This window comes from Haliotis rubra, unplaced genomic scaffold (genome assembly GCF_003918875.1).
Source record: "Haliotis rubra isolate DU_JTF1 unplaced genomic scaffold, ASM391887v1 Scf446, whole genome shotgun sequence".
Taxonomy (NCBI): Eukaryota; Metazoa; Mollusca; class Gastropoda; order Lepetellida; family Haliotidae; genus Haliotis; species Haliotis rubra.
The window spans coordinates 497,689-523,166 of NW_025767131.1; positions in this window are offsets into that span (position 1 = coordinate 497,689).

The following is a 25,478-nucleotide window of genomic DNA, read 5'->3' on the forward strand; positions in this document are numbered from 1 at the left end:
CGGGCTACTGGGGCAGTCGTATTTGGTTACAAGTAATGTGTACACGAGGGACTGAGACTACCGTATTGTGTTATAAGAAATATATACACGGGCTACTGGGGCAGTCGTATTTGGTTACAAGTAATGTGTACACGGGGGACTGAGACTATCTTATTGTGTTATAAGCAATATATACACGGGCTACTGGGGCAGTCGTATTTGGTTACAAGTAATATGTACACGAGGGACTGAGACTATCTTATTGTGTTATAAGAAATATATACACGGGCTACTGGGGCAGTCGTATTTGGTTACAAGTAATGTGTGTACACGGGGACTGAGACTATCTTATTGTGTTATAAGAAATATATACACGGGCTACTGGGGCAGTCGTATTTGGTTACAAGTAATATGTACACGGGGATTGAGACTATCTTATTGTGTTATAAGCAATATATACACGGGCTACTGGGGCAGTCGTATTTGGTTACAAGTAATATGTACACGGGGATTGAGACTATCTTATTGTGTTATAAGCAATATATACACGGGCTACTGGGGCAGTCGTATTTGGTTACAAGTAATGTGTACACGGGGACTGAGACTATCTTATTGTGTTATAAGAAATATATACACGGGCTACTGGGGCAGTCGTATTTGGTTACAAGTAATGTGTACACGGGGACTGAGACTATCTTATTGTGTTATAAGAAATATATACACGGGCTACTGGGGCAGTCGTATTTGGTTACAAGTAATGTGTACACGGGGACGGAGACTATCTTATTGTGTTATAAGAAATATATACACGGGCTACTGGGGCAGTCGTATTTGGTTACAAGTAATGTGTACACGGGGACTGAGACTATCTTATTGTGTTATAAGCAATATATACACGGGCTACTGGGGCAGTCGTATTTGGTTACAAGTAATGTGTACACGGGGACTGAGACTATCTTATTGTGTTATAAGAAATATATACACGGGCTACTGGGGCAGTCGTATTTGGTTACAAGTAATGTGTACACAGGGGGACTGAGACTATCTTATTGTGTTATAAGAAATATATACACGGGCTACTGGGGCAGTCGTATTTGGTTACAAGTAATGTGTACACGGGGACTGAGACTATCTTATTGTGTTATAAGAAATATATACACGGGCTACTGGGGCAGTCGTATTTGGTTACAAGTAATATGTACACGGGGACTGAGACTATCTTATTGTGTTATAAGAAATATATACACGGGCTACTGGGGCAGTCGTATTTGGTTACAAGTAATATGTACACGGGGGATTGAGACTATATTATTGTGTTATAAGCAATATATACACGGGCTACTGGGGAAGTCGTATTTGGTTACAAGTAATATGTACACGAGGGACTGAGACTATCTTATTGTGTTATAAGCAATATATACACGGGCTACTGGGGCAGTCGTATTTGGTTACAAGTAATGTGTACTCGGGGGACTGAGACTATCTTATTGTGTTATAAGAAATATATACACGGGCTACTGGGGCAGTCGTATTTGGTTACAAGTAATGTGTACACGGGGGACTGAGACTATCTTATTGTGTTATAAGAAATATATACACGGGCTACTGGGGCAGTCGTATTTGGTTACAAGTAATGTGTACACGGGGACTGAGACTATCTTATTGTGTTATAAGAAATATATACACGGGCTACTGGGGCAGTCGTATTTGGTTACAAGTAATGTGTACACGGGGACTGAGACTATCTTATTTTGTTATAAGAAATATATACACGGGCTACTGGGGCAGTCGTATTTGGTTACAAGTAATATGTACACGGGGACTGAGACTATCTTATTGTGTTATAAGAAATATATACACGGGCTACTGGGGCAGTCGTATTTGGTTACAAGTAATATGTACACGAGGGACGGAGACTTTCTTATTGTGTTATAAGAAATATATACACGGGCTACTGGGGCAGTCGTATTTGGTTACAAGTAATGTGTACACGGGGGACTGAGACTATCTTATTGTGTTATAAGAAATATATACACGGGCTACTGGGGCAGTCGTATTTGGTTACAAGTAATATGTACACGGGGATTGAGACTATATTATTGTGTTATAAGCAATATATACACGGGCTACTGGGGCAGTCGTATTTGGTTACAAGTGATATGTGTACACGGGGACTGAGACTATCTTATTGTGTTATAAGCAATATATACACGGGCTACTGGGGCAGTCGTATTTGGTTACAAGTAATGTGTACACGGGGGACTGAGACTATCTTATTGTGTTATAAGAAAATATATATACACGGGCTACTGGGGCAGTCGTATTTGGTTACAAGTAATGTGTACACGGGGGACTGAGACTACCGTATTGTGTTATAAGAAATATATACACGGGCTACTGGGGCAGTCGTATTTGGTTACAAGTAATGTGTACACGGGGGACTGAGACTACCGTATTGTGTTATAAGCAATATATACACGGGCTACTTGGGCAGTCGTAGTTGGTTACAAGTAATATGTACACGAGGGACGGAGACTTTCTTATTGTGTTATAAGAAATATATACACGGGCTACTGGGGCAGTCGTATTTGGTTACAAGTAATGTGTACACGGGGGACTGAGACTATCTTATTGTGTTATAAGAAATATATACACGGGCTACTGGGGCAGTCGTATTTGGTTACAAGTAATATGTACACGGGGGATTGAGACTATATTATTGTGTTATAAGCAATATATACACGGGCTACTGGGGAAGTCGTATTTGGTTACAAGTAATATGTACACGGGGGATTGAGACTATCTTATTGTGTTATAAGCAATATATACACGGGCTACTGGGGCAGTCGTATTTGGTTACAAGTAATGTGTACACGAGGGACTGAGACTATCTTATTGTGTTATAAGAAATATATACACGGGCTACTGGGGCAGTCGTATTTGGTTACAAGTAATGTGTACACGGGGGACTGAGACTATCTTATTGTGTTATAAGAAATATATACACGGGCTACTGGGGCAGTCGTATTTGGTTACAAGTAATGTGTACACGAGGGACTGAGACTATCTTATTGTGTTATAAGCAATATATACACGGGCTACTGGGGCAGTCGTATTTGGTTACAAGTAATATGTACACGAGGGACTGAGACTATCTTATTGTGTTATAAGCAATATATACACGGGCTACTGGGGCAGTCGTATTTGGTTACAAGTAATATGTACACGAGGGACTGAGACTATCTTATTGTGTTATAAGAAATATATACACGGGCTACTGGGGCAGTCGTATTTGGTTACAAGTAATATGTACACGGGGGACTGAGACTATCTTATTGTGTTATAAGAAATATATACACGGGCTACTGGGGCAGTCGTATTTGGTTACAAGTAATATGTACACGGGGACTGAGACTATCTTATTGTGTTATAAGAAATATATACACGGGCTACTGGGGCAGTCGTATTTGGTTACAAGTAATATGTACACGAGGGACTGAGACTATCTTATTGTGTTATAAGAAATATATACACGGGCTACTGGGGCAGTCGTATTTGGTTACAAGTAATGTGTACACGGGGGACTGAGACTATCTTATTTTGTTATAAGAAATATATACACGGGCTACTGGGGCAGTCGTATTTGGTTACAAGTAATATGTACACGAGGGACTGAGACTATCTTATTTTGTTATAAGAAATATATACACGGGCTACTGGGGCAGTCGTATTTGGTTACAAGTAATATGTACACGGGGGACTGAGACTATATTATTGTGTTATAAGAAATATATACACGGGCTACTGGGGCAGTCGTATTTGGTTACAAGTAATATGTACACGGGGGATTGAGACTATCTTATTGTGTTATAAGCAATATATACACGGGCTACTGGGGCAGTCGTATTTGGTTACAAGTAATGTGTACACGGGGGACTGAGACTATCTTATTGTGTTATAAGCAATATATACACGGGCTACTGGGGAAGTCGTATTTGGTTACAAGTAATATGTACACGAGGGACTGAGACTATCTTATTGTGTTATAAGAAATATATACACGGGCAACTGGGGCAGTCGTATTTGGTTAAGTAATGTGTACACGGGGACTGAGACTATCTTATTGTGTTATAAGCAATATATACACGGGCTACTGGGGGGTATTTGGTTACAAAGTCGACTATCGTGGTACTATTGTATTTAAGGGTTAATATGTACACGAGGGACTGAGACTATCTTATTGTGTTATAAGAAATATATACACGGGCAACTGGGGCAGTCGTATTTGGTTACAAGTAATGTGTACAGGGGGACTGAGACTATCTTATTGTGTTATAAGCAATATATACACGGGCTACTGGGGCAGTCGTATTTGGTTACAAGTAATGTGTACACGGGGGACTGAGACTATCTTATTGTGTTATAAGAAATATATACACGGGCTACTGGGGAAGTCGTATTTGGTTACAAGTAATATGTACACGAGGGACTGAGACTATATTATTGTGTTATAAGAAATATATACACGGGCTACTGGGGCAGTCGTATTTGGTAACAAGTAATGTGTACACGGGGGACTGAGACTACCGTATTTTGTTATAAGAAATATATACACGGGCTACTGGGGCAGTCGTATTTGGTTACAAGTAATATGTACACGAGGTACTGAGACTATCTTATTGTGTTATAAGCAATATATACACGGGCTACTGGGGAAGTCGTATTTGGTTACAAGTAATATGTACACGGGGACTGAGACTATCTTATTGTGTTATAAGAAATATATACACGGGCTACTGGGGCAGTCGTATTTGGTAACAAGTAATGTGTACACGGGGGACTGAGAATACCGTATTTTGTTATAAGAAATATATACACGGGCTACTGGGGCAGTCGTATTTGGTTACAAGTAATATGTACACGAGGGACTGAGACTATCTTATTGTGTTATAAGAAATATATACACGGGCTACTGGGGAAGTCGTATTTGGTTACAAGTAATATGTACACGGGGGACTGAGACTATCTTATTGTGTTATAAGAAATATATACACGGGCTACTGGGGCAGTCGTATTTGGTTACAAGTAATGTGTACTCGGGGGACTGAGACTACCGTATTGCGTTATAAGAAATATATACACGGGCTACTGGGGCAGTCGTATTTGGTTACAAGTAATATGTACACGGGGGACTGAGACTATCTTATTGTGTTATAAGAAATATATACACGGGCTACTGGGGCAGTCGTATTTGGTTACAAGTAATATGTACACGGGGGACTGAGACTATCTTATTGTGTTATAAGAAATATATACACGGGCTACTGGGGCAGTCGTATTTGGTTACAAGTAATATGTACACGAGGGACTGAGACTATCTTATTGTGTTATAAGAAATATATATACGGGCTACTGGGGAGAGTCGTATTTGGTTACAAGTAATATGTACACGGGGGACTGAGACTATCTTATTGTGTTATAAGAAATATATACACGGGCTACTGGGGCAGTCGTATTTGGTTACACGTAATATGTACACGAGGGACGGAGACTATCTTATTGTGTTATAAGAAATATATACACGGGCTACTGGGGCAGTCGTATTTGGTTACAAGTAATATGTACACGAGGGACTGAGACTATCTTATTTTGTTATAAGAAATATATACACGGGCTACTGGGGCAGTCGTATTTGGTTACAAGTAATATGTACACGAGGGACTGAGACTATCTTATTGTGTTCTAAGAAATATATACACGGGCTACTGGGGCAGTCGTATTTGGTTACAAGTAATATGTACACGAGGGACTGAGACTATCTTATTGTGTTATAAGAAATATATACACGGGCTACTGGGGCAGTCGTATTTGGTTACAAGTAATATGTACACGGGGGACTGAGACTATCTTATTTTGTTATAAGAAATATATACACGGGCTACTGGGGCAGTCGTATTTGGTTACAAGTAATATGTACACGGGGGACTGAGACTATCTTATTTTGTTATACGAAATATATACACGGGCTACTGGGGCAGTCGTATTTCGATACACGTAATATGTACACGAGGTACTGAGACTATCTTATTGTGTTATAAGAAATATATACACGGGCTACTGGGGCAGTCGTATTTGGTTACAAGTAATATGTACACGGGGGACTGAGACTATCTTATTGTGTTATAAGCAATATATACACGGGCTACTGGGGCAGTTGTATTTGGTTACAAGTAATATGTACACGGGGGACTGAGACTATCTTATTGTGTTATAAGAAATATATACACGGGCTACTGGGGCAGTCGTATTTGATTACACGTAATATGTACACGAGGGACGGAGACTATCTTATTGTGTTATAAGAAATATATACACGGGCTACTGGGGCAGTCGTATTTGGTTACAAGTAATATGTACACGGGGGACTGAGACTATCTTATTGTGTTATAAGAAATATATACACGGGCTACTGGGGCAGTCGTATTTGGTTACAAGTAATATGTACACGGGGGACTGAGACTATCTTATTGTGTTATAAGAAATATATACACGGGCTACTGGGGCAGTCGTATTTGGTTACAAGTAATATGTACACGAGGGACTGAGACTATCTTATTGTGTTATAAGAAATATATACACGGGCTACTGGGACAGTCTTATTGGGTTACAAATAATATGCACACGAGGGACTGAGACTATCCTATTGTGTTATAAGAAATATATACACGGGCTACTGGGGCAGTCGTATTTGGTTACAAGTAATATGTACACGAGGGACTGAGACTATCTTATTGTGTTATAAGAAATATATACACGGGCTACTGGGACAGTCTTATTGGGTTACAAATAATATGCACACGGGGGACTGAGACTATATTATTGTGTTATAAGTAATATGTACACGGGCTACTGGGACAGTCTTATTGGGTTACAAGTCATCATCATCTTTATGTCCTCCATTAGGAGATTATTGTGAAGATATTTACAAATGTTGACAGTAGATGGACATTAACACTTTTTCAAAAAGAGATATTGGTAATTAAGATAAGATAAGATAAGATAAGATAATTTCTTTATTATCCCAAGGGAAATTTGTTTTGCATCATATGCAGTTCTCCAGGTTTTCTTTCATAAGGCAGCCATTTATAACATTGCAAATGGTAATCATAAAACTATTGTTTAAAATAATCAGGATATAAATACTTCAGTTTAGTCACAAACATGGACATTGACTGGAATTTGGACAGATAAGTCATTCATTGAATTTGTTGTTAATACATATAATACTAGCTGGAACAAATGAGTGGCGAACCCTGTTTGTTCTAAAAGTTGGCATACGCAGCCTGCACCCAGAAGGTAATGATGAATATTCCGAAAAGGTATGTGAGTAGGATCACTTAAAATTTTTGTTTGCCTTTTTTGAAATTTGCTGCTCATAACAACTGCCGATACTTTCAATAGGAAGCCCAATGATTTTAGACCCAGTGTTTACGGTTTTTGAGAGTTTGCTTTTATTCTGTACAGACAGGTTCCCGAACCAACTCAAGAAATTAAAGGTGATTACACTGTGAATAAAGGTTTTGTAAAATAACATCATGATAGTTTGGTCGATTTTAAAATGTTTCAATTTCCACAATAAATGCAAGCGTTGTTGTCCTTTCCTATATATTTCCTCAGTGTTTTCGTTCCAGGAGAGTTTTGAATCTAAGACAGTACCGAAATATTTGTATTCAGTTACTCTTTCTAATTCATTATCTTCAATACTTACAGCATTTAATGTTGACTTAGCTTTTCTAAAATCTATGATCATTTCCTTGTTTTTTTGGCACATTGAATAATAAAAAGTTTGCTTTAACCATTTTACAAATTTTGAAATTTCAGCTCTGTAACTAAGTTCTGATTCCCTAACAAGGCTTACCAATGCAGCAGCATCAGCGAATTTAACTGTAAAACATGTTTCTGCATTGGGTGCACAGTCATTGGTGTACAATTTAAACAAAATCGGTGAAATAACGCAACCTTGTGGAGCGCCAGTTGATGTGTTTACAGTTGATGAGTTCACGTTATTAACCTGTACAAATTGTTGTCTGTTAACTAGAAATGAATGAATCCATTTGATGATGTTAGAATTAACATTCATTCTGAAAGGTTTATCAATTAACAAATGAGGTTGAATAGTATTAAAGGCAGATGAAAAATCAACAAACATTATTCTCACATAAGTACTATAGTTTTCTAAATGCTTATAGACATTGTTTAACAGAGTGATTGTTGCATCATCTACCCAACGTCTTGCTCTGTATGCAATTATAATGGGTCAAGAACATGGCTGACTTCATTCAACAATAAGTTCGTAACAATGCGTTTTAAACATTTCATGGCCATAGAGGTTATTAGCACTGGTCTGAAGTCATTATTAACAGATGGATTTTTCTTTTGGCAATGGAACAATTTTAAAGTTTCCCCAAAGAATGAGAACATTATGAGAATTAACTGATATCTGAAAAAGCTTTTGAAAAAAACCAGCCAGTTGCACTCTACATTCTTTAAGAACAATCCCAAACAAGTTATCAGGCCCACAACATTTATCTTAGCGAATGATTTAATCACATCATCTGTCGATATATTTAACATTTCACAAGGTGGAAGCGATTCCAATACACGTTTCCTTTCATCTACAAAATTCCAGTATCAAATCGGGAGTGGAAGGAGTTTAACTCATTTGGAAAATGTCGTCGCTGGATTCCAACTGTCGAGGTCTAATATTTGATCGAATGATAGTTTTTATGCCACTCCATGCATTACGTAAATTGTTTACAGAAAATTGTCTTTCAATCCTTTTTTTGTATTCATCTTTACACTTCCATGTTAAACAAGCAATCTGTTTCTGAATCTCTTTAACCATGACCATGTCCCCTCCACAAAAAGCCCTTTTCTTTTCATTTAAAACTGATTTGAACTCTTTAGTTACCCAAGACTTGTTATTAGGAAATATTTTAATACATTTGACTGGTACAATGTTTTCTACAGAGAAATTTATATAATCAGTTACATTATTTGTAAACTCATTCAAATTATCACTAGTATGTTCAAACATATCCAAATTTGTACAATCAAAACATCCTCTCAACTGCTCTAAACAATCTTTTATCCATGACTTTACATATTGTAAGACTGACTTCTCTGACTTTAATTTTTGACGATATAAAGGAACTAAATAAACAGTATTGTGATCAGAACTCCCCATCGAAGCCTTTGCAAAAGATTTGTAGGCGTCTTTCACATAACCATAGCACAAGTCAATAGTATTTTTTAGATCTTGTCGGACACATCACATACCGAAGGTAAGATTGTAGAACATGTTTTAAGTCACATGCACTGAAATCTCCGAGTATAAATTTTGGTGCCTTGGTGAAAAATCATTAAGTTTGTCCATGTTGGTGTGAACAGAGTCGGCAGCTCGTTTCACATTAGCATCCGGCGGAATATATACACTGGCCACAAAAACTTGACCGAATTCTCTAGGAAGATAATAGGGCCTGATTGAAATGCACAAATATTCAATGTCCTTGTTGCAGATAGATTCTCGAACCACGTGCTGCTTGCACCAGCGTTCGTTTACATAAACACACACACCTCCTCAAACACGTTTCCCGGTACTTGCCGCATTTCTATCCAGCCGAATCGGCGATCCGAATCCACTGAGTTCCAAACTTGTGTTGTCCACAGTCTCGTTCAACCACGTTTCCGTAAAGCAGAGGCGACAGCTTTCTCGGAACTCATACATATACTTTACACAAGCCTCAAATTCATTTATCTGGCGCCGTAGACTTCTGACATTTGACAGAATGATTGTCGGGAGCGGGGGTCTGTACTTCCGGGTTCTCACATTTTGTCGAAGACCCCCTCTCTTTCCTCGTTTGCGCTTGGAAGTGGTATTTCCGTTATCACTATTATTATTGTTGCATGAACATTCCGGTGGCAGGTCAATGTTCAGAAGACTTACACCATTGAATCCTTGGAATTGAAGAAGCTGGCCCCACCTAAAGCGAATCGCGTCGTAACGACCGTAACGGCCATGATGGTTGTCATAGACGCCACTGAATTAAGAGTGGGTTTGATTAGGAATTGCAGAACATAGGAAAACATGTATGATATCATGAATGAATTATAGTTCATAAGTTTATGGCATCTGCATAATACCTCTCACTGTTCATACTTGTGAATTAAAGGCTCTCTGTGGTAGGTGGCCATGATTTTCATTACAAATGATTCACTTAGGTCATAGAATACGTCACTGCTATCAGAGTCAGAAATTGCATCACAGGATCGTCCGATCAGGTGCTGAAGGGGAGACTCGTCATCAATGCTACTTAAAGTCACTGTCAATTGACGAGGGAATCTGTCTGTGATGACTGACCGGCTGGTCATTCTGACTGACCGACTGGTCCTTCAGATGGTCACATCATAAAATCACTTGTGTCAGTGTACACAGTGTTGCACAGGTTACATCGTGTCTCGGTTTGTTGTGGAACTGCTACCCACACTGAAGCCAGGTGAGTATATTGTCTGATGTACTCTCTGTTTCTGGCTCGGATCCAAACTGATGCTGGTCCTGGAACATCATGTAGCATTCTGAATCGTGCAAAGTCTGGGTGATTGCCTGTGCTTTCTGTCCATTCAGCGCTGTATTTGGTAGCGATTCTGTGGGTAATTAGTCTCTTCCACTCATATTTGCTTGGTAGAACGTTGGTAATCAAGTACTAGTCAAGCGTGCCCAGCAGGTTGTGCTTCTGTAGGACATTGATTATGTGAGGTATGAAGCCTATCCGTTGATTGTTACGGTTATGAAGATATTGGTAGAGGCTTCTGTGGAGGAGCGTCTTTCATAGGTTGTCAGGGAAGAGTGAACATGGTCTATGAAAAAACATAAGTTGAGGCATTGAGATCGCTTCTGTAATAGGCATCCAGCTGATCATGCATACTGAGACATATATCAGTTCTTGTCCTTAGTTGGAGCCTTGTAGAGATTGTGCCATATAGTGCCATGTTGTGGACAGCTGTCGTGCATCCTGCTGAGAGCTGCGTCCACAACTCGCAGCCACACATCATTCAAGGTAGAACTGTCATACGGACAGAATCTGTCGATATGAGGGGATTAACACCTTTGGGTTTTAAGCCAATGCCGATTAGAGCATGAAAACACTATCTGGCTTTTCTACAAGTTTCCCTTACAGCATCTTCATGTTTAAGGCTTTCGTTCAGTTGTAACCCAAGTGTTTAGAATAGGCAGTTATGGAGACAATAACACCTGTCAGGCGCCACTTAAAGGTTGAGGAGTAACCAGCTTTGGACCCAAACACAATTATGTGGTACTTGGAGGCGTTAAGTTAATACTACCACTTTTGTTAATACTTCGACGCAATATCCAAGAGAGTCTGCAGGGTGTCTGGTGTGATTGCAAGTAGGGTGTCATCACCCAATGTTTGATTTCCAAGATGAAGATCATTAACATTCACTCCACATCTTTTTTGTTGCGTTTGTACATAGTTGCACATGGAATAATTGTCTATATAAACAAAAGGTGACAAGATGACCAGAATATAGTGAATTGGTTAAGATGTCCATACATTTTTGCTGTGTATTTGGTAAAGTAATAAAAGCACGTGAGTTCTTCCTGATAAATTGCAAGTTTTATTGTTTTTTTTATATGTTTTAGTTTTGAACATAAATTGGTAAAAGAGTTTATGGGTCCAAAATTTTGTAGCAGAGAGCCAAGAAGTATATCTTTCTTGCTAACTTTAACGGATAAATCGGCTTTCTGGTTGATTATTACAATAACCACATATATTGCTGTGTGCGTGTCCCATTTAAAAAGTAAGGAATTTGTTAGTAAGATATGGTGAAGAATTCGATATTGAAACTATTGCTGTTTAGAAATGTGCAGGCATTTACAGTCCGTTTGACTTCATTTGAGACCGATGAATTGCTCACAAACACAAAATCTAATAAATGCAACAAAATCAAACTTTGCACAGTCAGATGAAATTGACAGATCAACTCTGATGATTTGTCTCATAATTTTGGACACCCGAATAAAAAAGTTGTTTAACAAACGATCTTTATTTTGTGGTCACTTTTCGCTGTTTCTTACGAGGGAGGGCCACTTGCTGAAAGAACAGCCAGGTGTGCGATTTCTCTGTGTGAAATTGAAATTTCACTGCACACGCTTGTTGATTACCTGTCTATTCTACCAGCAACTGGTCCTCCCTCGTAAGAAACAGCGACAAGTGACAAGAAAATAATGATCGTTTGTTAAACAACTTTTTTGGGAAAATGTTGATTTCGTAAACACTGAGGTTGTATAAGAGTTTCACAGTAATATCGATTTCCTTTCACTGTTTTAAATAGATGTATGATATTAAATGGCATAAAAGGACATTCAAGATTTGTTTTAAAATTTGGAAAACCCCTTCCACCACAATATGTTTTGACAGATGCTAACACGCTGAAAAATTCATATTAATGTCATAATGTTGTTTATACTCCCGAACGGTATGAAATTAACCGTTTCATTAATACGATCACTTATAAAATGTATTCCGTTACTTTGCCATACCTTTAATCAGACCGTTTTCTAACAATTGTAAAATCGCCGTTCAACCAAATGCTTTTGGATAACATATTGATTTCAGAGTTATCTACTTGGCTAACGTTGTTTACAAATTGGAACCAAGCAAAAAGCAAATCGGAATAGTACGAACTAGCGAAATTTTGTTGTATCCACGTGTTTGGGTCGTTCATTTTTGTCGTCCAGATATATTCTCATAGTTTCATTCTTGACCGTTTCTTTGAGCCATTCCATATTGATCTTGTTTTTTCGATGTTAATTTTTAACCAAGAGAACCGAGCAAAGAATGTCAATACTTGCTGGGTGGCAAATAAACATCTTTCTGGGCCATCTAAAACACAAGTAGTATCATCTGCAAATTGAGAAAGTAAATGTTCTATATTCCCTATCGTTACTCGTTTTATGTTATCATTATTTCTGATCAGCGTAGCAAGTATTTCGGCACACAGGAGGCATATATAAGGTGATAGGGGATCGCCTTGGCGACACCCTCTGACTATGTTAAAAATATTTGATCCGAATCCATTTACTATCACTCAAGATTGAATTTAGTTGTAGGTCTTAATCCAGTTTTTGACGGAATTTCCAAAACCGAAAAAAGGTCATGGTTTGTTGTATAAAACCCAAATCGACCGTATCGAAGACTTTTTCAAAATCAATCTGTAATAACAAACCTGGTATTTGATAGTTTTCTTTGTATTTCGTAAGATGATAAATTTGACGAGTTATTTCACCGATATATCTTCCAGACATAAACCCTTTTTGAACTTCATTTATAAGTTTATCTAATACAGCCCTAATTCTATTTGTAATGGCCATGGATGCAGTTATTCATATTTCATACTAAAATTGCACCAAGAGCATGTTTTGGTAGTGAAATATGGGGGTTTACGTTTCGTGAAAGTACACAAAAAGCGTTTGAGTGATATTGATAGAGGTTTGACTAAAGCACTTGCAAAGTTTAGATGTCTGTCACATAGTTTGAAAATTAAATAAGTGCGTTGTAATAAATACACTCTTCGTTCTGATTTAGTATGTGAGCACTGTAATTTAAAAGCTATATATTGTTCTTATTAGTCCTTTCTTTAAGGAAAGTCGAACAAAACTCCAAATGATTTTGTCATTATGCAACACAGCAAATGTTTGTTTAACTCACGTCTTGCACACATAATCATAGGTTTAGCCATTTACTTGAAAAGAAACGTGTATGTTTGTAGTTAATCTCCCACACCAGATGTACATTTATATCCATGTCTTTGAATATGTATGAACTACTTTGTATTTGTACTCTGGGCCACACGGCCACCAATACTGAAAATAAAGTTTCTCTCGCTCACCCAAAAGTAAGTAAAATAATGTCTCTCTCTCTATGTTCATTTTCTGTTGACTCCTCAGACGTAGATGGTGGTGTCTCCGAATGGCAGGAATGGGGTGAAGTAATGTGTGATCAAACATGTGGAGTTAATGTGAATGGCACAAGGACGAGACTGAGGGTGTGTGACAACCCATTACAACATGGCAATGGTAGGACATGTAAGGAACAAGAAATTCCGCAACAGGAGACATCACGGATACCCTGTGACCAAATACCCCAGTCTTGTGGTAAGTTTTATGACCCAATGCACCCAACAGTTTCTGTGTGAAACATTATTTATTTTCGTTTTTATGTGTTTGTTTCTGCAGTACCCTTGTAATTTTGCCTCAGAATGTTGTTTTGTCTTGTCGACAGTTCACACATTCCCGATTGATTTCACAGTTTATATCATCTTATATTTGTTCAGTGTATATTGTTGTTTTCATATCGCTTCCATTATACATAGAATATGTAAATGCTAATTAGAAGATCATATCGATCTTTAAAGAAGATATGTGTCAAGGTACATTAGAGCAAAGAACTGGCACATAGATTTCTCAATACCGTTAATATGTTTTAGGTACCAAAATTGATGGTTCTTATGGCGAATGGACTCAGTGGCAGGGAGAATGTTCTCAAAGCTGTGGGATCAATGTGAGATATGTACTGAGACGAAATAGGACATGTGACAGTCCTAAACCTCAAAACGGTGGCCTACACTGTAAAGGTTCTCATTCGGAAGAAAAGACAAGTTCATGCAAAATACCTCCATGTCCAGGTAAACAATGAATCTAAAAAGTATTTTCATCAGGTCGTGCCGTGTTGCTGCATAGCATTTGTAACACCAAAACGGTGCTTCATAGGAGATCGTATTGAAATACATTACACTCAGGGTGAGTGATAATGTTATTAACACCTTTTGAGCAGGTTTTTAGTTACATAACTGTGTAAAGGGACGTTGTGCGCTTTAGTAGAACACATGAACTCAGGTGAACTAAGAATTATGGCATATAGAAACAAATCAAGAAATCCTTGAAAGATCGTTAAGTGACGTAACTAGTAGCATATCTTATATACATAATGGACATACACATTTGAACACTGGGACACGTACCCTGTTGCTACCAGGGGAAAACTCAAGTAAAGGCCTAGGATTTGTTATGTTCATCGTAATTATATCAAAATCTAAAAATGGTAGTTTAAATTTGTATTGGATATGTCGTTCTGTTAATGATAATAGTTGTTCACTTCATGCAATTAAGAAAATTATGGTGCTCATATTTTAGGTAGAAATGTATCAGAATGTATGAAATGATATTAACATATTCGTGAGGTGAATGATAATCATAGTATCCTACAAAATCATGATATAACATTCATTAGTACGTTTTTGCCTATTTTCTAAAATTTTAGAGCGTTGATTTGTTGCAAGCACTAAAATATAACATATAATATAGTAACGTTACGTTATAGACGATATAGTCAATGGTACCTATGGAGAGTGGAGCTCGTGGGTTCAGGATCCATGCGTACTAACCTGTGGAGTCAAGGTTCAGACTGTACTGAGGAGAAACCGGTCATGTGATAACCCTGCTCCACAAAATGGTGGATTTCCCTGTCCAGGACCGTCTGCTGAAGCACGACAAATTGATTGTGAGGGTGTTGCACCATGTCCAGGTACGTTGGTGTGTTATTGTCAGTATGCAACTAATGAAAATACTGGTAATCATAGCAATTATTTGCAACCTTCATGAAATCGAACGGATTTTATGACCTGTTACATCCATACTTACTCAAATGCTCAAATGTAGTTTATTCACCGATGTTGATAATTTACTCATCTCTGCTTGTCGTCAGAAATACGTTCTTATGGCGTTACAGATTTGTACTCAGAACCAGATAATAATGTTCATACCCAATACCAGCTCTTGAGTGAGTGAGTGAGTGAGTTTAGTTTTACGCCGCACTCAGCAACATTTCAGCTATATGGCGGCGGTCTGCAAATAATCGAGTCTGGACCAGACAATCCAGTGATCAACAGCATGAGCATTGATCTACGCAATTGGGACCGATGACATGTGTCAACCAAGTCAACGAGCCTGACCACCCGATCCAGTTAGTCCCCTCTTACGACAAGCATGGGTTACTGAAGGTTCATTCTAACCCGGACCTTCACGGGTCATACCAACTCTTGTTCTGTACAATATATCTATCTCTACCTTACACAAAGAGACCAGTCACGTCAAATTCTGTGGCTGAGTTCTCGGTGTTGGTATATATATTGTCAAAGTTTGAGTCAAATATATTTTGTATCTCACAGACAATAACTTTTTCAACGGGTTGAATTATTGTCTTCAGCATTTCATTTGAGAATCTATTTTTTCCTATCAAATCCCTCACAAGAATATCAAATTGTCATTAAGGAAGCTCAAGTTACATGGCTATGAATTTAATGTACCTATAGACCTAGGAAACGGGGTGTCCTTATGTGTTCATTCATTTGAAGATGATTGACTCCACATTTGCATACGCCATTGTGACATTAGCAAATGTACTTTTGTAAAATAATCCTGTTTTATGTGAGCTTGATTAACTTGAGTAAATCTTTTACAGAGGACATAGTTGATGGTGGGTATGGAGAATGGAGTGAGTGGGCTGGAGAGCCATGCACAACACAGACCTGTGGAGTCGGGATCACCGTCAACGTTTGGAGAAACAGGTCATGTGACAGCCCTGCGCCACAAAATGATGGACTTCCATGCAGTGACACTAATTTTGAATCAACAGACAAACAGTGTAACTTACCTCCGTGTCCAGGTAAGGTAACGTGTGCATTATCTATTCAAATACGAAAGTATTCCTTTCATCCATTCCTTTGAATAGGTTACGAATGGACATACTGTCTAACAAAGAGCGTCGTACATAATGCAAACAACATCTACAAATGGAGAAGTGCATATGATAAAGTTGAAATATTTTCCGTTAGAGAATAAAAAGGTCGCTTTGCTTGTTTCCTCAAATTGAATTTAACAAGGACCACCTTGGGTCCATTGTTAGTTCCCTCCGAAATAAGTGTGTAAGGGGAATACATTTGCAGGTACTGACTAAGCCATTGACCATTCAGTGGTACACTCTAACAATGAAAACTTATCTAAATAACAGAAGAGTGGTTGGAAATAGTTTTCACTTGATGGTAAATTTTTTCAAGGGACATGTGTTTCGCGGGCTGAAACCCTATTTGACCAGGGTCTTTAACCACGAGTTGGAAAACCACCCATCCAACTGAACTAATCCGAAACAGTTGTCACAAGGTCTGTGCCCGGCGAAACTTTAAGGGTACAGAGACACACAACAGTACAGATTGCGCGTGTTGGTTGACCACAATATAATGGACCATTGTTCCATTCTGTGAAAACATTTGATTTTTTTAACATTGTATACCACAATCCCACATAACAAACTTAAGATAAAAGTCAATTCCTTGATTCATGGGTTTTTTGTCAACAAATGTGGCTAACAAAGATATAAATAGAAATCTCCACAAAGCTGTATGACAAAAGGGATGATTTCAACTTTCCAATAGTCAACTTCCCATTTTGTCGAACAATATTCCAACAGCTCCAGCCTTTGGAGTTTACTTTTTAGAACTTTTGAGCGTCATGCCACTCTTGCTCAGAGGTTGTTTGATCAAGGTTACAACATTCAAGGCCTCAGTAAAGCTTTCAAGACGTTTTATGGAAGACGTGTAGCGGAAATTTCCAAATGTTATGCATTAGTGACAAAAATGAGGTCCGATGCAATTTCCTATTTTGACTTTTACCACACGTTCCCAAATTATTTCAGGTGAACAAATGACTAGACTTAGCATATGGGTGCCCCCAGTGGGGCAGGATACGCTCACCTTTTCGCGAACACCTGCATCATCACTATTAAATAGTGATTCATATCGCATGATCGTATAGCATGGTGACAATCACTGGATTGTTTGGTTCAGACCCAATTTCTTGACAAACATCGTGCAGCTGTAATACCACTGAAACAAATATCTGCTCGTGATATAATCACAATTGTACCTCAATTGACTCTGCTTTTGGCAGGGATTTCTTATGAATATGGGAAGGGTTTTGTCGCTTCTATTCAATTATTGCCAGTTATCAAAAAGAGACAAACTATTTCTTGCTCAAATATCCCGTGTATCAACTATATCCCTTCGATAATATTGCGAGTTGCACACAACGTTTGGTTTGACGGTTCATTTGATCTTCAATATATTCAGGAGATTCACATTATGAAGATTATTGGGTCCCTGCGTTGCAGGGGAAAAATGCAATCCAACCCATTAAATCAACTGTATCTATTTTTTCTTTTTACAAAATGGTATTATACACCCAAAAGAGGGCCATGTTATTGGGCTGTTTATCCCGTAACCTGTAAAGGTGACCTGAAACTGAACAAACCTTTCCGCAGAAATGTTGATTTTTGATACCCTTTGCAAGAGGCCCTTGAACCAGTGACCTGCAGATGAACATTTCTCGGAAAGAGTTCCTTCCGTTCCCCCACTTCTTTCATCCGCAGATTAACAGAGGTAACACAACTTGGTTCGACCCTATGTGTTGTAATTAATTTTATAGTTTTTAGTTCTCTAGTAATTGTTATGTTAGGTTTCGTTAATAATTTTAGTATATATTGATTTATATATATTATTTGGGATGGGGGAACGGGAGAAACTCTTACCCATTTCTCAATCACTTTTATTAACATAATATCTGTGATGTGACTGTTTGGATGTATTTGATAGATATAATGTTTCTGTGTGATGATATTTCTTATTCCATCATCTCTATTTTGATTTTATAGCCTATGATGTTTTACCTTTAAGATGAAGTGGTTGATGGCGGTTACAGCACATGGGGTCCGTGGACGCCTGATCCATGCCCAAACACATGTGGAGTGAAGATTAGATTGACGCTTAATAGATACAGACGCTGTGACAACCCTGTTCCACAAAATAATGGAAAGGATTGTGAAGGTTCCTATTTTGAACAAAAGACGGCGTTATGTGAAGGCATTTCTCCGTGTCCAGGTAAAACAGTTCCTCTGCATCTAACAATTGTATTGTTCATAAAAGTTTGTCGAATTTTACAGTTACATGCTAGTTTTAATTCTCTATCTGTGATTATCTAGTCATTTTACTGCCCTTCGTTGGCATATGTTTACAATTTAATTGCGTCCATTATGAATTTATAACTTTAAGTCACGATATGGATGAAATATTGCCAATGTGACCATAAACTTTAACTCACTCACTGTATCTAACGTTTTGTACAAATCCTGATATTTTCATCATGAAGTTAAAATTTAGATAGAAACGAGTTAGAAATACAAAATGCCATAGGTCGTTGTATGAAAACGAACATTTGTATATTTATATATTGTGCGTAAATGTATATGGTCATTATATATTTTCGCGTTTCACAAAAGCAAAGGTTATGAGTTTTTAAAGGGTATGAAGCGTTTGGAAACAAGTACACAGCCATTGTTTCTCAACACCATGCATGCATCGTCACATTACCTTTACACATATATACTTATTTGGTGTAACAATACTAGCAATAATGAAATTAAAATATTTACCTTTCTCTTACCTGTTTGTTGTATAAGAACTTTTCAATTTAGCATTGTCAGGAAAGTAAAGAAGTGCTGTTTATATACTTTATGTCTGTTCAAAAGTCATGTAAGCACATTTGAAAATTGATGTTATACAACCAGAAAGTGGAATACAAAACGTTCAGAAATGTTTCAGTTGAACAATTGCCTACTTTTGGCAATTGCCGCTGTGGGAAAGGGTGCGCTCACCTTGTCGTGAACACATGTTGTCATCACTAGTTGATAGCGATTCATGAAAAGAATGTCCATTATACAGCTGCAATCATAGGGGATTAATTGTGGACGTGGAATGGTATCTCCTCAATATACAGTTTCTTAATTTACTGGAATGAATATACTGGTGTGTAGTTTGCAGGAGAAATATTCTCCCACTTTTTTATTTCCGAACGTTTAACCTAGCTCATATCTGTGTATTCAAACCCCGAAAAACTAGTTGTTGTCAGTTTATGAAACTGGTACAGTGAGACACTAATTTGTAAATATTGATTTCAAAGGGCGTATTTTCTAATTTTTCCATTTATTATCGATTGCAAGGTCAAGTCGTTAATGGCAATTTTAGTGAGTGGAGTGAATGGACAGAGGTTTCCTGCCCAAAGACTTGTGGGATCAATGTGGAAACTTTACAGAGAAGGAGTAGAGCGTGTGACAGTCCTCCTCCTTTCAATGGCGGTCTACAGTGTGACGGTTCCACTTCTCAGGAGAGAAATGGGATATGCAAAAATCTGTCTCCATGCCCAGGTGCTGTATCATTTGTTTTTAAACTGTCTATGATTTTATTGTTGTATTGTTTTCCATGTTACTTTCGGCTATTTTAACACATTTCCAAAGGCTAATTCGTCGACAGGTTAACTAATTATAGTCTGAACTAATTATAGGCATATTTGCTTTTCACAGTTGACGGTGGAGTTTCAGAATGGGGAGCATGGGATTCCCCGCGGTGCTCAACATGTGGGGAAAATGTCACAGGAATATCAATAAGGCTGAGAAAATGCGACAATCCTGTTCCTAAATATACTGGATCATTCTGTATTGAACCAGTGCAGCAGTCAATGGTCAAACCTTGTGACGTTGGTCCCTGTCCAGGTATGTTAGCATACAGATGTCCAAATAAATGCCAATGCGGTACTGGTATTAGGTGACAGTTACCTCAGTAGAAAAAGGCTTGCCAGTCACCTTTTGTATATGAATGCTTTTCCCGACAAGACCGAAGTTAGCTTCAACTTTAAATTAAGGGTTGTATTCTAATGAAGGAGTGACAGGTCAAAATGTACGATGTCGCTGTTGTATTGTATGTTGTTATTTTATATATAGGTTATCTCACGATGTTGGCTGGGATGTTGTGCTGGTATGGTTAATATGCTTGGCTGACTTTGGCTTTATCCTGCAGAGAACGCTACCCATTGTATGATAAATATATTAATCTCTCTCCCTCTCTCTCCCATACATATATAATATGCCTAAAAGCAATTGGCAACCACACTTTAACATTAAAATATTATTCGTAACAATTTACAAATCAGACTATAAGCTGCCTTCAGCCTCAGCTAGGTGACCTACAGTACATCAACTTCCCATTCCTGCATGATACTCCAGCAAGATGTACGGGATCAGTGTAGCTTCTGTGGCTTGGACGCAACATTATTCAATAATAAAACGTCCTCTGCAAACATTTCGCTTAAAAACACTAGTTGATGATAAATACATTGATCATGATACTATTAGTATTTACGTGTCAGATGTATCTATTTCTTCAAATTAACGCTGGTGTAGAGACGCGACGTTTTGCTATCCGACAAAGTAAACGTAAACAGAACGTGCAGAATTCTGTGCAATGTTTAATGATTTAAATAGAAATTCACTTTGTAAACCAGAGAACAGACAGTTGAAATTTAGATAAAACACTGCCTTCACAAATCGGAGTTCAATTGTCTGTTAAGGCCCAGTTGGTTTTATAATCATACTACTGCAAACACAATACGATTTCCTACATATCAGTCAAATGTGCTTTTTGTTGTAATATATTGACTGTAAATGTAATCCTGGCTTTGTAAGCATCATGTTTGCATTTGAGCCTATTATTAGAGTAGGGACGGTGGGGTAGCCTAGTGGTTAAAGCGTTGGCTCGTCACGCCGAAGACCCGGGTTCGAATCCCCACATGGGTACAATGTGTGAAGCCCATTTCAGGTGTCCCCCGTCGTGATGTTGCTGGAATATTGGTAAAAGCGGCGTAAAACTAAACTCAGTCAGTCAGTCAGTATAATTAAAGTAGTAACCATCTGCACTCTGTATGACTAAGGGCTGTCCACCAAATGTTCAACTAAGAGTCTGCGTTTTGTTTGAAATGCACTTGAAAGGTCAGCGACTCCCGAAAGTAAAGGAAACCTTTGGCCATCAATTTAGGAACTAAAGCTAAAGAATTGCTTGCATTTTGCAGTTGACGGTGGATATACTGAATGGGGTGAATGGGATAACCCCAATTGCCCTGTCAGCTGTGGACGTGAAGCCCAGAAGGTAGTTTCTAGAAACAGGAGCTGCACTGAACCACCTCCGCAGTTTGGTGGGGCCGACTGTGCAGGACCCAGAGAAGAGAGTGCAAACAGAAGTTGCAACCATACAGAATGTCCAAGTATGCATCTACTAACAAACTTAGGATACCTTTTAAACAAAATAACTGTGCACTTGGTGATTGTTTACAAAAAATGTCATTTGTTCTATGTGTTAGAATATATTTGCAAACAGAATGATCTAATCGCAGCTGTATTGTCTGTTAAGGTCCAGCTGGGTTTAATCATCATACTACTGCAAACACAATACGATTTCCTACATATAAGTCAAATGTGCTTTTTGTTGTAATATATTGACCGTAAATGTAATCCTCGCTTTGTAAGCATCATGTTTGCATTTGTGCCTCTTATTAGAGTAGGGACGGTTGGGTAGCCTAGTGGTTAAAGCGTTGGTTCGTCACGCCGAAGACCCGGGTTCGAATCCCCACATGGGTACAATGTGTGAAGCCCATTTCAGGTGTCCCCGCCCTGATGTTGCAGGAATATTGCTAAAAGCGGCGTAAAACTAAATTCAGTCAGTCAGTCAGTATAATTAGAGTAGTAACCATCTGCACTCTGTATGACTAAGGGCTGTCCACCAAATGTTCAACTAAGAGTCTGCGTTTTGTTTGAAATGCACTTGAAAGGTCAGCGACTCCCGAAAGGAAAGGAAACCTTTGGCCATCACCTTAGGTACTAAAGCTAAAGAATTGCTTGCATTTTGCAGTTGACGGTGGATATACTGAATGGGGTGAATGGGATAACCCCAATTGCCCTGTCAGCTGTGGACGTGAAGCCCAGAAGGTAGTTTCTAGAAACAGGAGCTGCACTGAACCACCTCCGCAGTTTGGTGGGGCCGATTGCGCAGGACCCAGAGAAGAGAGTGCAAACAGAAGTTGCAACCATACAGAATGTCCAAGTATGCATCTACTAACAAAGTTTGGATACATTTGAAACAAAATAACTATGCACTTGGTGATAGTTTGTTATACAGAAATATGTCATTTGTTCTACCTATTAGAATATATTTGCAAACAGAATGATCTAATCGCAGTTGGATTGACAGTTAAGGTCCAATCAGGTCTTATCATTATACTTCTGCAAACACAATACGACTTCCTACATATAAGTCAAATTTGCTTTTAGTTGTAACATATTGACCGTAAATGTAATCCTTGCTTTGTCAGCATCATGTTTGCTTTTGTGCGTATTATCAGAGTAGTAACCATCTGCACTTTGTATGACTAAGGGCTGTCCACCGAAAAGTTTAATTAGGAGTCTGCGTTGTGTTTGAAATGCACTTGAAAGCTCAGCGACTCCCGAAAGGAAAGGAAACCTTTGGCCATGGAGTTAGGAACTAAAGCTAAAGAATTGCTTGCATTTTGCAGTTGACGGTGGATATACTGAATGGGGTGAATGGGATAACCCCAATTGCCCTGTCAGCTGTGGACGTGAAGCCCAGAAGGTAGTTTCTAGAAACAGGAGCTGCACTGAACCACCTCCGCAGTTTGGTGGGGCCGACTGTGCAGGACCCAGTGAAGAGAGTGCAAACAGAAGTTGCAACCATACAGAATGTCCAAGTATGCATCTACTAACAAACTTTGGCTACATTTTAAACAAAATAACTGTGCACTTGGTGATAGTTTACAAAAATATGTCATTTGTTCTACGTGTTAGAATATATTTGCAAACAGAATGATCTAATCGCAGCTGGATTGTCTGTTAAGGTCCAGCTGGGTTTAATCATCATACTACTGCAAACACAATACGATTTCCTACATATAAGTCAAATGTGCATTTTGTTATAATATATTGACCGTAAATGTAATCCTTGCTTTGTAAGCATCATGTTTGCATTTGTGCCTATTATTAGAGTAGGGACGGTTGGGTAGCCTAGTGGTTAAAGCGTTGGCTCGTCACGCCGAAGACCCGGGTTCGAATCCCCACATGGGTACAATGTGTGAAGCCCATTTCAGGTGTCCCCGCCCTGATGTTGCAGGAATATTGCTAAAAGCGGCGTAAAACTAAACTCAGTCAGTCAGTCAGTATAATTAAAGAAGTAACCATCTGCACTTTGTATGACTAAGGTCTGTCCACGAAAATTTTAATTAGGAGTCTACGTTGTGTTTGAAATGCACTTGAAAGCTCAGCGACTCCCGAAAGGAAAAGAAAAATCTTTGGCCATCAATTTAGGAAATAAAGCTAAAGAATTGCTTGCATTTTACAGTTGACGGTGGATATACTGAATGGGGTGAATGGGATAACCCCAGTTGCCCTGTCAGCTGTGGACGTGAAGCCCAGAAGGTAGTTTCTAGAAACAGGAGCTGCACTGAACCACCTCCGCAGTTTGGTGGGGCCGACTGTGCAGGACCCAGTGAAGAGAGTGCAAACAGAAGTTGCAACCATACAGAATGTCCAAGTATGCATCTACTAACAAACTTTGGCTACATTTTAAACAAAATAACTGTGCACTTGGTGATATGTTGCAAAAATATGTCATTTGTTCTACGTGTTAGAATATATTTGCAAACAGAATGATCTAATCGCAGCTGGATTGTCTGTTAAGGTCCAGCTGGGTTTAATCATCATACTACTGCAAACACAATACGATTTCCTACATATAAGTCAAATGTGCATTTTGTTGTAATATATTGACCGTAAATGTAATCCTTGCTTTGTCAGCATCATGTTTGCATTTGTGCCTATTATTAGAGTAGGGGCGGTGGGGTAGCCTAGTGGTTAAAGCGTTGGCTCGTCACGCCGAAGACCCGGGTTCGAATCCCCACATGGGTACAATGTGTGAAGCCCATTTCAGGTGTCCCCCGCCCTGATGTTGCAGGAATATTGCTAAAAGCGGCGTAAAACTAAATTCAGTCAGTCAGTCAGTATAATTAGAGTAGTAACCATCTGCACTCTGTATGACTAAGGGCTGTCCACCAAATGTTCAACTTAGAGTCTGCGTTTTGTTTGAAATGCACTTGAAAGGTCAGCGACTCCCGAAAGGAAAGGAAACCTTTGGCCATCACCTTAGGTACTAAAGCTAAAGAATTGCTTGCATTTTGCAGTTGACGGTGGATATACTGAATGGGGTGAATGGGATAACCCCAATTGCCCTGTCAGCTGTGGACGTGAAGCCCAGAAGGTAGTTTCTAGAAACAGGAGCTGCACTGAACCACCTCCGCAGTTTGGTGGGGCCGATTGCGCAGGACCCAGAGAAGAGAGTGCAAACAGAAGTTGCAACCATACAGAATGTCCAAGTATGCATCTACTAACAAAGTTTGGATACATTTGAAACAAAATAAC